The 17,005-nt window shown below is 39.2% G+C and overlaps 1 long non-coding RNA gene across 1 annotated transcript; it reads right to left on the bottom strand.

Moving 5' to 3' along the window:
• Positions 1-9,398: 9,398 nt before the first annotated feature.
• Positions 9,399-16,887, bottom strand: LOC127466757 (uncharacterized). Its single transcript, XR_007902842.1, has 3 exons — positions 16,853-16,887; positions 12,749-15,822; positions 9,399-10,863 (listed from the first exon to the last, which is right to left on the bottom strand). It is a non-coding gene; the product is annotated as an uncharacterized LOC127466757 (long non-coding RNA).
• Between the last annotated feature and the right edge of the window lie 118 nt (positions 16,888-17,005).

The raw sequence follows: 17,005 nt of genomic DNA, 5'->3' as shown, positions 1-17,005 counted from the left end.
CTGCAATTTATTTAATGGGTATTGAGGACAGCAGAAACTACCTGAGACTGCTCTGGCTCACATTTGGGACAGAACAGTCACAGCCTACAACACAGACTGACTCTCAGTGCCCACATCATTTTTCCTACAATTCCTACCCCCAAAAACACAAAACCAAAAACAGGGTTAAAGAAGTAACTGAAAAAAAAGGCTTTCAGTTGTGGATAACCTCAAGGCAATACAAACACACAGATATAGAGGTTCCTCTAAGTGGAAGAGATGTGTTGCTTGAAACACGGCAGAGTGGGCAAAGATGGCACCGTCGCAGCCTGTGATGGAGGTGATGCAAGGTAACATAACGAAGGTGTTCTTGTTGAGGCTTTCCTGCTTGAAGAGATTCATGACATGAAATTAGATCCAGTCTGGAAAGATTGTTTCTTTTACAGCTAGGTTAAAATATTCTGAAGTTTGAGATGCTAATACTGAGTAAATAAACATGACACTTCAAAATTAATGTGGTGCTGGGGAAAATGTCCAGAAAGCAGTTGTTAAGATGGTTAAATCATCTAGGTCAAACTGGAAAAAAAAAAAATCCCGCTGAAGTTTTCAGTGCTGGGTATGTTTTATTGCTTCTCACATATATTTTCTGCTGGTACTTATAATCATAACTGGAAACCGATCACACTGGGCGTGGAGGTCTTGGCTGCATTTAAGTTCTAAATTATACTAGTCTGTGAGTCCTTTCTTGAGGGTAAATCAGTTTCAGTATTTAATAGTAATTTTAATGTGAAAAAGTCAATTTTTTGTAATTGCAAAAATACTAGGACATGCCCTGTTGCATTTATAGATTCCTATTCAAATGAGCGGAAACTGCATAGTATCTTGGAATTGTTGAGGCTGCAAGTAAAATTTTTTTTTTTTTTAATTTTATGATTCTACAGTGACAGAAGAGTCGTTTTCTCTCTTTTTTGCACTGTTAGTATTCTATTTATTATTTCTTTCAGTCAACATGTTCTTTATCACATGCTTAGACAAACTGCAAATGCATGTACCTCTACAGAACTGCTGCAAGTCAGGAAGCAGAACCAGGCAAGATGACAGGAGAGGAAAAATGGGTCAGGATGCATTCATTTGCTCTTCACTGTGTTTTCAACTGAAACTCAACAAGTATTAAAAAGGTAATAATTTATTGCTTTACGTAAAGTAGAGGCAGCTTTTCTATATGCCATGACAACTAAATCTCCAGTCAGCTGGCATTTTTGTCCATGATTTAGTATCAGTTTGAAAAATGCATTCACTTTGCCAATCTTACGTTCCCAAGTCACAGTTCAGAGTCGTCTGAGAAGGCAAACTCAATAGCTGGAAAAATACAAGAGAAAAAAGACTGGCCTTGGACAAGATTTCCTTTAATGCTGCTAGGAGATCTAGTGCTGGCTAGATCTGTTTCAAAACCCTGTATTTTTATGATCTTCCTTCAGGAAATAATATGTTACTGTACATAATGCACACACTGCCAGCTGCTGTTCTTCATAGCTGTGGCTAGAGCTACAGGCATCTCAGTTAAGCTGCTCTGAGATAATTCAGGTATCTCTAGCCTTACAGTGAAACCTGCAGCAAAGATAAAAGCTCTTCTAAGTTTTATCTTCAGAAATGACCGATTCTATGGAGCCCAGGTTTCCCAGTTTCTAACCCTTTTTGATGTTTTTGAAAGTTGGACCAATATTCTAGCAGATGAACCAAAAAGCATTCCCGTTAGTTGGTATGTAATCTTTACAGAAGATACTGGCACTTGGGACCATTAGGCACACGTTAACATTAGCAGACATTCTTAAATGCTCTGTCCCCTCTCTCTGGTCCTTACTTTTTGAGGGCAAATGTGATTGAAAGTTGATAAATTTCTTTAGAAGGTAAATGATGGGTTGATTTTTAGCTGATCTTTAAGCATGCATACAAGATATATGCTTTGAAAAATACTTAATATGCAATCATATACTGATACTTTGTAAGCACATCCGTCACTCTCATGGGACATATCTTTCCAAAACTCTCCTTCATGCATATGTCTCTATGATTTTGCAGATACTTAACATTATTCAAAAAATTCTTTCTTCTACTTAAAGTTAATAAAGGGCTTCAGAAGCAGACAGGAAATCAAACTTGGGTCTTCTGGAATCAATGATGTTAACATCTCTCATGATCAACAGAGCTAAATACCTTTCTTCTTTACAGCAAAGAGAAAAAAATGTTGACTGTGTCATCATGGACAATTCTGGCCAAGTCTTGTCTGTTTTAGTGATTTCGTGACAGTGATCAAATAGAGCTTGCAACCCTTTGTCAGCTCTGTTTACTAACTCTGAGGTTTCACATATTGCCTGAGAAGCAAGCAGCTCCTTGAGCAATTTGACAACTATAATGTGGCATCCATCACTTGCATCCTCCTAGAGCATTGAGTGCCTCTCAGCTTTGCAGCAGGATGTTCAAATCTTTTGCTCCTTCACAGACACCTGCATGGCCATAACTGACACCTTGTGTCATCTGCCCTGTGAACATTTCTCAGATCATAGCTTGACTTGTCTTTTATGCTCACATAAAGGTATACTTTAATTACTTTAATGTTTCAGGCTGAACAAGCAGTTTGTTATTTTCAAGAATGCTCTTAAAATCATGCTCCTTTTCAGTGGCAGAACATTACTGCCTTTCAGGAGCACAGGATGACTGCCAGGGCTATTGGCCACAGTTTCATGAGCTAAAGAATTTAGTGACTTGCTAGGCAGTGACAGTTTCCCAAAATCTGATGGATCACTTAATCTTGTTCTTTGCCTTAACTCTCAGCACTTCATTATGGGTCTCCTACATGTCTTTGAAAAAGCCAAATAAACCCTGGCTGTATGGTGCCCACTGATGGAACATTACTTATTTACATACTTGCCCTGGATGGGGTGTGATTATTTTGAAAAAGTGTTGGCTGGTGTGGAAAATAAGCCTGTGTAAGCAGAGAGGGAAAATATATTTGAAAAACTCTCACAAAAGGCTAGGACTGGCATTTTAACCACAATGTGCACGAGACAGATGATAATGTAAAGTCTTAAAAGCCACAGGTAATGTGACACTCTGCAGACGTTTTTAATGGGAGCAGAAGCTCTATAGAAATGTTTTCATCTGGTTACACAATTACTTATGTTGCAGGCTCAGAATTAAATCGTTTCCCAATTCAGATAGGATGAAATAATTCCCAGGTTTTATAGTTGCCATTTACACTGGTAGAGATACTGAATGTGAAAGCTAGAACAATCATTTTGCTATCTCAAATCTTTTTCAGCATTCTCAAAAGCATGTTAATTCTTCTCATTATTTCTTCCTTGGTTTAAGGCTTTGTTTATTTTCTTCAGGTTAATGCTAATAGGCTAAGGAATAATCCAACAGCATATGAATTCAGACAACCCCCCCACTTCAGCAAAATAGCAAATTTAGCACACTTTAAGTAACCTTGTTTTGTCTCCAGGAGTTTAATTCATTCATTGTAAGTAACTAAATTCTCAAGTCAGGGCACTTTGTAGGGCTTCTAACTATTTCCTTGTTACAGAGATGTTCTTGTGCCCAATACTCACAGTTGGTGTCTCTAGAAGGTAAATTTATACTGTTTGTACACTGTTAATGAATAGAACAGCACTACTCAAAAAAATGAAGGTTCTATGTATAATATCAAAATATGTCCCTTGGGAATAGGGAGAAAATGCAATTAGCATTTCTTGTTATTGACTAAATTTTGCTATTCAGTCTATAAGGCAAAAATGAGATATAAATTAGGCTATGCTTATTAAATCTCATGTCTTACCTTGCCAAATGTAATCCTAAAGAAGGTTTATTAAGTGTTCAGGCAATGTCTTTAGTAGTGAAACATGAATGGGGAGAATGTATCTCATAATTACTTTTTCATGTCACTTCTTCTTGGAAAAAAAAAAAGTGTTGCAATTGTTTAATCTAAAAATAAAGATAATTTGTAGAAAGCAATACTGAGTGTGTGAAAAGGTCAAATGTCGAGCTTCAGAATAAATGAGAGCTAAATTTGTCTAGGCATGTATTAATTGTGTGTACCAGAGGTCTTTAGTTGGATGGAGAAGAGAAACTAGTTTTTCATTCAATTAATTAAAAAAAATAACCTTACATCAAAGCTTGGAGTAGATTTGAACAAATCATCTTTTCTTCATTTCAATTATGTGTGCTAAAGGCTGGAACTTTTTTTATGCAGAAATGTCAAGTGAATTTTGATAGGAGTGTTTTTAGTTTGTTAAGCCTACAATTGACTTTCTGTATCTCAGTGGCTGACTTGTTTACCTGCAGTAATAAAACAATTCTGGTTCTGGAAATCTAACCTGTCTTATATACACTCAGGTTTGCTTCTATTTTTGGATTAGTATAAACCCACTTTCTTACAGATCTATGCCACTCCTCTGCAAATGAGCGTGGGACCATGTATATAACTCCATCCTATGGGGAAGAGAGGTGATCCATAGGAGAAAGCCTTTGCATGTGGGTTTCTTAGGCTGCAACCTCAGCCATGACATGGATTCCTTTCTTTTTTTGTACTAACCATTTCCTCACTGGCAGCGACATGTGCCTGTCTGAAACTGGTCATGATGTGTAACATGGAAATGTTACACATTTCCTATCCATAAGTTATGTTGGATTGTACCATGCCCTGTCAGATAGCACTGGCAATCAATGAGGCATTCACACTCTGTAAATTTTAAGTCAACCAGAACTTTTCATTTTATTAAAAGTTCATCACTTATGTTGGCTCCTTTTGTTTCTTATACTGGTTGTTCCTTATCAACCTGCTGTAGCTATTTTCATTTCTTTTGTGTACCAGATTGCTTTGACTGTGTTAATATGCTATTTTTATAGGAGTGGAATATAATTTTTTCTTTTTTGATATAAGCATGTTATATATAAAACACCTGGCAGCCTGAGAATTCCAGAGATGCATTACGTGTAGCCGAAGTAAAAAGCATGCTTTTGTTGCAATGGCTAGAAATTATTTCAGGTGCAATGTTAAATGCAAATTATAGAATATATTATTTTGCTCACAAGATGGTCTTTGTATAAACACAATAATACGAAAATAGGGAAAGCATTATTTTGGCAGCTTACATGACTTATTTACTGTTTCTTTTTGAAAAGTTAATATCCTTGAACATTTTCTGGTTTTGATGAGGCATGTTCATTTTTGCTAAAGCGACATTTCTCCAGCCTCAGATATGGCTCCTATTACAGCGACGATAGACTTAATTATAGAAAGGGAATAACTCCGCTGGGTCAGAATGAATGTAAAATTACAGAAGCTGCTTGACTAAATTTCAATGCTAATTCTACAAACAGCTCCATATGTTACATTTCTGTTCCTAGCTGAGTCCCAGGAATTAAGCTGCACTCCAAACTGGGCACTGTCTATACAAAAACAGAAAGAAAATCAGCCCTGTACTAGCATTGTTATCAACTAAAATGTTTCTACTTGCCTGTTATTTAGTGTAAGAGTAACAGAAATCTAGATCCTTGGGATAATGCAGTGCTTATTTCTCATTCCATGGGAAAATTTTGCTTTATAAAAACAGGTAATGAATAAGGAAGGATTACAGGTACTGTTTTTTTAAAGAAACTATCCTGTGCTGTTCCTCTGGAAGGCACTGATTTCCATTCAAGCAGAGTTAGGGCTGAGCTCTTTTAACCCCTTCCTCTCCCTTACTAGTTTCTCGCTTCCATTTCTGGACTTTTCTGGGAGCCCAATTAAAGCTATTCACCAGATTGCATTGCTTAGGGCACAGCGTTTTATTACTGATGATGTTCCTTTCTGGTACTTTGGTATCCGAAATGCATCTACAACTTTCATGGCTCTCTGATACTCCCCTTTTGGACAAAGTAGCCTTTCAGCTGTTAAAAAGCTTCTGCGATAATGTGTAGAGCATCCTGGAGATGTCCCATGCTTTTCTTTGACTTACCATAAAGAGCAGCCTCTAGCCAGTATAACAGATGTATTAACTCTTAATGTTTGAAAGGAATCATCCGATTTATGAACTCAGCTGAATCAGTTTTTGTTGTTATCCGCATTTCTCACAGGATAGCTTCAAAACTTACATTTTGAACAAGCTGACTACAACTGGTTATAACCTTGTGCGGTTTTTGGTTTCCTTTTTTCATTTTTGTCTAAATCCTTCATAAGGAGTATTAGGATTCATGTGTTTATCTTACTTTAGAGAATTAAAATGCTGATATCATTTGGCACGGGGCATATATCTAAAGACAAACAAAAAAAGTATTCTGAGGTAAAATGGCTTGTGAAAGGGGTCATAGTTGTAAAATTACTCAAAAGTAATTTTAGAAGTACTTATTTTAAAGGAAAAGTACTCAGAGTAAGCCCTATTTGCTTAGCTGCATATATAAACTGTATATATATATGTCTGAGTGATGCACAAACACTATAGATATACTGGTAAAAAAGACCAGTTTGACACATTACAGAGTCACTGACCTGAGCTTTTCCCAGCAGCTGCAGTTTTACAAGGAGGTTGTCATGTCCCCCAGGAGGCAAAGGACACCAAAGGAATGCTTTCCTCTCTCCTTGTGCAAGTGGCACAGGCAGCTCATGATCACCTGGCTTCCTCATTGAGAGGCATTAATCTTTGCAGTATTCCTCTTGCAGCACGAGAGATGCACTGGGAGTATTCTCTCTTGTGTTGAGAGAAGAAATTACCTCCCTACCATTTTTCAGGTGCATGAGCCAGATGCCTAGCATTTCAGCTGTATTGTTATAGGCATTGCTGTGCTTGCTGCATATAGGTAAAAACTGATAAGTGTCATGTAAGTGTGCTATAGAATGAATCACTGCTGTTTGTTAGAGTGATCAAGCACTCTGTTGAAGGTAACAGGGTGACACTGGTTCATAGGTTTTCAGGCAAAATTCCTTAAAACATTTTAATGGACTTTCTTTCATTACATACCTACATTTTAGAATCTGAGAAAAGCAATCCTAGATGAAGTGTATGAGGTCACTCCAGAATTTTTTTTCTGCTTCCTTATCTGATGGGAGGATAATGGCTTTGTTTATCTTCTGCTGTCTTAGCAGCTGGTAATTCCCGTTCTCCTTTTTTCTCTAGATTTTTACCTTCTGCAGGACAGATCAGAACAACAGACATAATCTTCTGTTACTTTATATCCGATGCAGCCACTTACAGGTATGTGTGTAGTGTCACCTTACCAAAATGGCAATGTTTTAAAGAGATATAAATTAGAAGGTACAAGCAGTGCAAGCAATATAAAGAGCATAGCTAGGAGATAATCAAGTGCCAAGGAGAGAGAGAAACCAGGTTTAAGTCTTATACCATCTGGATATGACTTTTTGTGAGTGCTTATGAGTTTAAAATATATGTAGGTGCTGAGGCATCTGAAGGTTCAGTGACATATGCCATTTTTATATGATCAGCAGCTGAGTCCCAGATCAGAGATTTACTAGCTCTTAAAGGGAGATACTCCTTAAAAGACTGGAGCAGACAGATTAAGCTTCTTACTTTTCAGAAGCTGCTTTTATAAAAGAAGTTTTCTGTTATCTTCTTCCCCTCCAGCCTGTCTTTTGCATAAAGCTACACTAACTTTGGTGTTTGACTATGTGAGGACATGGAAAATGCTCTTGTGCAACGATATTGCCTGTGCTGGTAATACAGACCTCTTTGTTGGACAGAGTTGAGAAAAAGCTGGCCATAATCTGTTCAGGCTGAAAAAGACTGAATGCAAGGCTTTAAGTCATATAAAAGCAGGCTGCAAAAAGAAAAGGATGCAGAGGAGGGCTTGTAACAGCAATGTCCTACAGAGTAGAGAGTGAATCATTACACTGACTACATGATATCATTAAACCCCATCTATTTGGACCTGTTTATTACAGAAATTGTGTTTTGTGTCTCATTCCTTTCACCACTATGCAACACCAGTCACTTAAAAATTCCTTACGGGTCTCTTATTTCAACACCACCTCTGAGTATCTGTTCCCCAGCCTTTTTTTCCATGCTTTGGTGGGAGGATAGCATAATGCCACTTAGTATAAAATGTACCTGCACATGATGTTAGAACATCATAAAGGTTTTGTTGTGCTGCCATAGAGCCGAGCCAAGACATAAGACAATGTTGAGGTGAGACACTGCTGTGAATTCTTTACTAAGGCAACTAAAAGATAGACAAAAATAATTTCTCACAGGTCAGCTCTTTAAGGATGCTACTGAGTTACAGGGGAAAACAGGATTCTGAGTTGTTTTTTCCTTTCCTTTTCTTTTTGCTTGGGAGCTGAACCAAGTTTGCTTAATGAGCTTTGGCATGAAAAATGCTCTCTATTTCTTCCGTTCTATTATTTTCTGTAAAAATAGAGCTGAGAGAGCAAGGAAGAGTACCTGGCAAACAAATGGGTATATTCAGAGAGAAATGACCACTTTCCTCAAAATAAAGCAAATGTCAGGGCATAGTGGGGCTGGAATATGGAGTGGCAGGGGCTCCCCCGGGGCAGGCAGGGTCTCAAAGCCAGGGATCCCATCACCACAGCAGAGTGGGCTCCTGGGGTTTTCTTAACCATGTCATTAGTCGGTGAACTGATGCCCAGCACTTATAGCTGAGTGTTGCTTCTTGTCCTCCTTCTTTTTAAAAAACATTTTAATCTGTGAATATTTTTTCACATAATCTTTTCCCATACTACTTTGCAAGACAAGGAGTCTGTACTCTTGGCAGTCTCTATTCCATTTACACTGTCATTATGTGAATGGCTGAAATAGAACTCGTATGGTGAGCCAACCTGGAGCTTCCTGGCTGTCACAGTGATTTCGAAGTATTTTACCACTTATCTTGAAAATGTTACATGTCTCTGCTAAAACATCCATTTGCAGTCTGGGCAGTCTTATGCTAGTATTCCAGTTTTATTGCTGATAAGAAAGACATTAGAAGGCTGCTGTGAGCTGTGTAACAGACTGTGGTGTATTCCACATTTTCTTTTTCTCGCATAGTTGGCCCACGAAATTCCTGCCTCTCCATCCGATCCTCTGTCTTACACATTCATTCCCATGTCTGTGCTGCAGTTGTTCTGTTGTGCTCAGGTATGTTTGTGAGACTCTGCTGAAAACAAGATCTAGTCTGATTTGTATTAAAAAGAGGAGTATTTCTGAAATCCACATAACTTAAGGATATATTGTAGATCTAGCAATGTGGGTCTACAGTATCTTCACTGACCTGAGAAAATACTTACTGGCTTAGTAAAAACTTAATCCAATCCTGTATGTAATCTGCCTTGACAGGTTTATTCTGTTCAAAAAACAAACAAAAAAAAAAAGAACCAAGAACCTTAAAAGCAGCAAGCTGATAAGGCTGTTTTTCAAGAAGTAGCAGCCACATGTTCTACAATTTACTAGTGACCAAACTCTCAAGCTGCAACAGCTAGGGAAGACGTATGCATAGTAAAAATTACTTTTAAAAATGAAAAATGAATGAATGTCTTTGCATTTTTAACAACATTTTGAATTTCAAATACTACAGGTTTTGATTCACTTTTCAAAATACTAAACATTCACTGAATTGCCACTTATAGATTCTGAGCACAAGTCCTTTTATTTCATTTCCAAATGATGCCAAATTAAAATAGTCTCACATTTGCTCAAAACAGCATCAGAATTACAGCCGTGTGTCACTGTTTCTCAGCTGGAACTTCAGGTCAGTCTCCCTATTGTGCCAGCCTACCCGAGCCTGGAAACGGTCCCACTGCCTGCAGGTACCTTGGCAGGAGCTGAGCAATATTTAGCACAAGGATAGCTGTTCAGGTAACCACTAGACCAAAGAAATGTGGGAGCATGCGGACACGTTCTGCGACAGAAGGAGAACTTCTCATGATTAAGGGATTATTTCAGTTTCTAGGGTCTAGAAATAGGATTGCAAATTTGCTTTAGTCCCAGTCAAATAGCTGGATGGAGTCCTCCACAATATACCTTCAGGGTAATGGGATACTTCTTATTTTCTTCACTATTGGAAAAAGGAAGTGGAAGAATGGCCCAGCTTACAGGTTCCTTTCTTTTTGTCCTGGCTGTTGGTTATCAGCTGCCTTTCATGTGAGAAAGAATAGACGTTTTGCAGCTGAGCAAGGAAGGCATATATTCCCAGATAAGAGGACTTTGGCAAAACTAGGGAAGAACTAGCACTTTTTCCTGGTCTAATTAAATAGAAACCTCACACGCCACTTTCGCTCCCTAATTTTGATTCTATAATATTTAAGTAGGATTGTGATTAGGTGAAAGAACTCTATTCTGTCTCTAAATGGTACTGTAAGTATTTAGACAACTAAATACAAAATGAACTTACTTGGAGTAGTCTGAAAAGATATTTCCCTGGTTCTACTTCAGGAAACTATACCATATTCGCTAGAAATTTTAGCTTCTTTGATTGTGTTTTCCTGTCATGTTTTCAGAATAAGACCACCCAAAACGCTACAAATAAACATATCTTGCCATTCTTTTAATGTGATTTTCCTGAATACCTTTGGAGAAGCCAGATCAAAGAACAAATGTGTCTCGACAGTGGCATCTAGTGGTGCCATACGTGTGATGTCCTTGAGAGAACCGCAGCCGCTGAGCTGGGTGGGACAACCAGCCAGCCACCTTCTTCTACATCCTGATTAATGTTTGATCCACAGATTTGTACTTCTCTGAGAGGCCTCCCTGCAGGCGCTTTGAAGACTTCTTCCATCCGGAACAGATGAGAGAGTATTTCTAGCAGTTTGCACAGGAGCTGATATTTTGCGGGAAGAGGTCCACACTTTTAGTTCAGTTGCTGAGAAAGACTTGCCTTTTGCACACCTGAAAATATTTCCTGTGTAATGAAACCATAAAGGGAGACTGGTATCTTCTGACAAAGTAGTGTTCCTTAAGCTAGTCTGAAACAGCGAGTCAAACTGAGCATAAGGACTATGAATTTGAGTTTTGTGGGGAAATGGAGAAGAATATCTCAGTTAGTAGAGCTAATAGGAACTATTATGGATGGAGCCCTTAGCAACCTTGTCTAGTGGAAGATGTCCCTGTCCATGGCAGGGGGTTGAAACAAGATGATGTTTAAGGTCCCTTTCAACCCAAACCTATGACTCACACTCATATTCTATGACTCTATATATATGTTTTAAAAATTTCAGAAAAAGGAGACCCTACTCACTTCTTTTATCACTTCACTTGCATCTTCATTTGTAATTTCATCACACACTAAACTAAAACTGAATCTCAAATTTTAGCTATTGAAATATTTACCATTTCTTATTCAGCCTTTTATTCATAGGTTTCAATGTACTTTAGGTAGCCCTATTGGCCACCTCCCTCCATTTCCCTTCAGTACCTGAAGGGAGCCAACAGGAAAGAATGAGAGAGATTATTTGCAAGAGCATGTAGTGACAGGACAAGAGAAAGGCTTCAGACTGAAAGAGGGCATGTTTAGATTAGACAATAGGAAGAAATTATTTACTGTGAGGGTGTGAGGCACTGGAATAGGTTGCCCAGAGAAGCTGTGGATGCCTCATCCCTGGAAGTGTTTAAGGCCAGGTTGGATGAAGCTCTGAGCAAAGCCGTCTAGTGAAAGGTGTCCCTGCCCATGGCAGGAGATTGGAACTAAATTATATTTAAGGTCCTTTCCAACCCAGGCCATATGATTCTATTTTGCTGAGGAGTCAGTGATCAGAAACAGCCTCCTACAAGGGACAATTTAAAGCAAAATAGTTAAGTTCCTGTCTTCTACAGTTCCAGTGGAGGAGCTTATTGTTACTGTGCATGGAGACAGACTATGGTGGAAGTGAGGAAGGATGAATATTCTCCCCACTGCCTAAAGCAATACTGAGTGAGCCACTGGCAATGCTGAGACTAGATAAGAGATCTGCCTTGAGTCCTGAGCCTGCACTCAACAAGCTCGGCTTGCAAAGAAAACTGCATTACTATAGTTTTTGTTGCAGAATTGCTCTGCTAAGCCTGCAAGCTGCTAACCAAACAATACTGCGGTGTCATCTGAGTGTCAGAAGAGTTTTTCAACTGTAGATGGCACTGCATGGTAAGTGCAAAGGTGTGCCTAGTAGCTGTGAAGATTTTATTTCCTTGAGGTTTTTTATCTTCCAAACACTCTGCCATCAAGAGGTTTTTAACACATGAGAAGACCTAGAAAGAAGTAAGGTAAGGCCGGAGCAGAATTATCTGGAGGCGATGTAAAGGGAATGCCATGCTATCTTTGCCAACATACTATTTAATGCAGGGCTATCCCATTTTGGGAACCAATACCTCCCACAACAGCGGTAAGTCACTGCAGATCAATGTGCAGGAGTGGTAACTGCAGGTGCTCCTGGCATTCCTGGTCATGCAGCTGGAGTAAAATAACCCAGTCTCCAGGCATGACTTCAGGTGGGCCATGAACTCCTGCAGAGGTCACACTGGTACACTCAGAGATAGGGTGCATCCCACTGTGCCCAATGCTGTGCAGTGCATCCTGGCCATGGCACTTTGTGTGGCACACTGTGTGGCAGTAGGTGGGCACCCTCTGCCACCCTGACTGAGCACAGTGGGACCATACTGGCAGCAGCAACCCCAAAGCCACTATATCTAGCACTCAGGGCCAGAGAGGGTATCAGATGACTTGTTCAGGGATAGCACCAATATGGCCCAAATAGCTGCATCTGGGCACGAAATGGCCAGAAATATATCAGCTGTACTGTAAACAGGACATTTACCTAGTCTTTAAAAAAGTTTTGAAAAAAAACGACCTCTTTTTCCCAATCATTGGAACAGGGTAAGAAAGGCAGTTCCTCTCTGTTCCCACCAGTTCAGAAGCTATAGACAGATCCTCCATTTCTCCTAATCACCATGATCTTGCCTCTCCCCTGTCTGTGAGACTGTCTCATGACCAGCAGTGTTATTTGCTGTGGTTAAGGAGTCTGAGATTTGCACTGGAAAGTCCTTATGAAGCCCAAGAGAATGTCTTTGATTCTCGCACATTTCCGTCTATCCTCTTCTCTCCGTGGGAGGCTGATGCTCTGAAATAGTCTGCAGCTTTGCTCCTTCTATTTAGGAAGATCAGGGTGAAAGATGTGCAGGAAAGACAGACCAAAAATTGAATTTTCGTGCTGCACTCTTACAATAAACTTCCCACAGAATAAAAGCCCCACTTTGTTTAGAAATCATGCTCTTCTGCAAAATATTTCACATCACAACAGAAAACATCCACTTTAAACATACTGCAGTTTCTGATTGTATTGAAGATTATATACCAATCACTGAGAGTGACTGTCCCTTTGCCAGTTTCCACAAAACTTCTTTTACTACTTACAGTATGTAAATGCAATTTTTGTTTCATGTACATTTGGCCCTTTAGCATAATTTTTTACTATTCTTTTAAATTTTTTTATTTTTTTTTTTTAAATATGGGAATTCTGAACAAATGTGGGACAATGCATTCTCATTGCACACATCTCACATCACTGGTATCTGGACTACTACAATAACAGAAAATCTACCTTGAGCATCAGAGATGCTCCCAAGGTCTAATGAGATAAGTTGGAAATCCTGCAAGTTAAAGAAGAGACATCAGAGTATCTGCCATGACAGAGCTACGTGGAAGTGTTCCCAGTCATGCAAGATGAAGACCTGCTCTGCTGACCATGGTTTGATGGGTGAAAGCTCCTGGGTGCTCACTGCATCTCAATTTCCTACTTCACCCTCACAGGGGAACTCTCAAGTAGATTGATCAGAATTCCGGGAGTCCTCATCCATCACCATCCTCCTTTCCACGCTGTTCGATCCCCAGACTTCTTCTCCAAACTATTCTTAAACAGTATTGTCATATGGAATTTAATAACCCTGTCTGTTTCAGTAGGAGGATAGGTTTTCTTAAAGCAAGATGCACATACTTTTAATAAATTTGGAGATACTTTTTTGCAAGTCTTCCCTGCTAGGAGGTGTTACATTGAATCTTCCTCTATTAGTTCTGTAATACAAATTTTCCAGTATTTTATAATATTTTTTTCCAAGTTCATAAAAGAGAAAGATCATGAGGAACTTATTTAGTATCAGCAGAAGTTAAGCCTGGAGCTGACTAATTTTTTCTTAATCAGAGTATTACTGCTACCAATAAGAATTATTACTCAAGGTTTCAGAGGACACTGGTAATAATTAGGCCACTTATGGACCATAAATAGATATGTGAAGGGGGAAATCTGTCACTTGACATTTAGCATAGCTGAAGAGAAAAAAATTAATTATTCTAATTTTTGATATATAGATTGAACTTTTTGATTATTGGCTGATAAAAATGATTACCATTTTTTTTCAACATTCAGGGTCAATTTCAGATAGCACAGAGTGCAGAGTTCATTTGTTCCTTATGTCATTTACATCTTCTCCTCTAATTCCACCAAGTAGCCTAAGTCTGGTCCAGACTACACCGGATGGATTGATAAGATTAACAGGTCACCAGAAAGCTGCCTACTGGGGTACTGTCCTCCCTATAGCCTAGATTTGTCTCCCCTAACCTTAAATGAGTATACACATTTGGAGCACAGGCAACCCATAACCCTTCAACAGTCAATGAACTGAGATGCAAAACTAAGACAAACATACCCTCTGTACGCTGTTAAGTCACTCAAAACTGATGTTCCTCCTCAAATTCTGAAGATGGCCAAGTATACCCGTTTTCTTTTTTAAGTGCTGCTTTTTCCATTTTAACTTTTTTTGTTATAGATTATTGACTTAAAAGTCTAGAGCTGCTATGAAAAGTAACAATGGTGGTCAGAGGCTTATTATTTTCTTATAATTACATGTTTATTTGTGATAATTCAGACCTTTTCATCACAGACTGAAAAAAGCCAGATGGACAGTTCCTTATTGTCAAGCAAGTAGTACACAAATCTGGCTGTTGAACTTTAAAAAGGACTCTTCAGCGACTTGTTCCCGGCTTTTCATCTCCACAGCCTGTAATTTCTTCAGAAAGTCTTAAAATAGGATATTTTTCTGTAACAATGTTGTAGCTTTCCAGGAGTAGAAAAAGCCAAACCAAAAGACATAGTTTAAACAGAGGCTCAGGTTAACCTGTTTGAGCTACTTTTGTTTTACAATGTTACTTTATCACCTCAGCATAGCACTAGCAAATCAAATTACAGCACCTGTGTTCTGTGAAAGGTGTTTATTAGCTTGCTGCTGCTTTTGCAGAGGCAGCACAAGATAGCAGAAATTTCTGTTACTGACCTATAAGATGGGGTCGATTACAAAAACCTGAACAATAAACAACAGGCAAAGTAGTTAATATCTTAATTTTCCATGAAAATTATATTAAAAGTCCTGTAAACAAGATAAAAATCTTGCATAGAAACTTATTGCTAAAAGCCTTTGGTTATTATGTCACGGTTTTGGCTGACTCGGACTCCATTATGTCCTATTCATGACTTATTTTCCAACTTTTCTTTGTTCTTTGCTGTAGTTTTCTATTCCTTACAATAGTATTTTTTTTAAAGACTTGAGGGGCAGTCCAGGTTCTAGAAATTATTTTTCTCATATAGAATCTTGGGCCTTATTCTACTTAAACCCTCTTCATTTTTCCACCAAGCTCTTTACCTCTCAAAGGATGCCTCCACCAGCTATTCACTTGAACTTGTTATTGTGCAATAAATCATTTTTTATGACTGACTTCAGCTGCATTTGGACTTCTTTATCTCCCCAGATGGTCATCACTGTTCTTAGGCCAACTGGCAGCTTACTTGCAGCAAGGCCACCTTTGAAGTACATTTGTGACTGGAGCTCAAAGAAGCTATCACTAGGAAAATAATGCATAAATAAATTTCATGTAGCGTGTGGGGTTAGTTATAATGGTGAACGACTGCTGGCAAACTAAACTTTTATACAGAGAAAATCAGAAAGCAGACTGTACTATTCACATTTACTTCGTCAGATGGCACAGATAAAAACACTTGAGATTCACCTATATACAACTTCTACTCAGTCTTTCCCAAACTGAACTTCTGTTGAAGCACATACATAACTTCTCTTTCAACTGTTTTGTGGTTTAAAAAATAGCTAGGTTCTTTTAAGGTCTTAATGCTCACACCACATGGCATAATACTGTGGCTTTAAAGAAACATGTAGAAACTTTGGCCACTGGCATTAAGGCATCATTCATGTTTTTCTTGGAAAAAATATATCATTAACGATTTTTTTGGAAAAAAAAAAAGTGATGTGTGTTTTTTTTTACTCTGTATTTTACAGTAGGTACTGCTTGTCTTGGTTCCAGCTTCCCACCCTAAAATGCTACGCCCTAATCCTGTTCCAGATTAAACTGTAATCTGTAGCACCCATTGCATCATCTGAGACGTTAATCAAGAACTGAACTGAGCCCTCAGGGAGTTTACTTGAAGCACACACGAAGTGAACCATAGGTAATTACAAGCGCAGTTTTGCAAATCCCGCCCACACGCCAAGTTTGCTTGTGAGACTGCCCCCAGGTGGTGTCAAAAGCCTCATAAAAAATCAAGCTATGTCTCATAAATTAGACCACTTGCTCTGTCAGAGAGACAAACTGCAGTAGCATAACGCAGCCTGAATCAGCACAGCCTTCTCGATTATTATTTTGAGGAGACCTGCAGACTGATTATTTGCTTTTGAGCCCTGCTGGAGGGAGGCGTTGCCTCGCCAGAAACCCATCCCCTCTCTTTGCAGAGACGCTGCTTCTCCCGTGAAGTCTGCCAGCGGGAGGCACCTCAGCTCCCTGACTTTCCTTAATCTCCTTGTTAATTCCAGCCCCCTCCCTCGCCCACTACAAGACATGTATTACCCTCATCCCTCCTCACCCGCAGCCGCCATTTTGATTTAACGCCTGCGCACCTCCGACACCCCGCCCACGGAGCCGACCCCGCCCACCACTGTGGCTCCGCCACGCCCAGACCACGCCCACCGACCGGCCTTCTCCCCTCGCCCCCTCCCGCCCCCGCCTGTCAGTCAAT

The sequence above is a fragment of the Manacus candei genome, unplaced genomic scaffold (genome assembly GCF_025592945.1).
Source record: "Manacus candei isolate 608988 ecotype Guabito, Panama unplaced genomic scaffold, ASM2559294v1 h1tg000011l, whole genome shotgun sequence".
Classification (NCBI taxonomy): Eukaryota; Metazoa; Chordata; class Aves; order Passeriformes; family Pipridae; genus Manacus; species Manacus candei.
The sequence above is the reverse complement of the archived record's forward strand: the minus strand, read 5'-3'. Positions and strand labels throughout refer to the sequence as shown.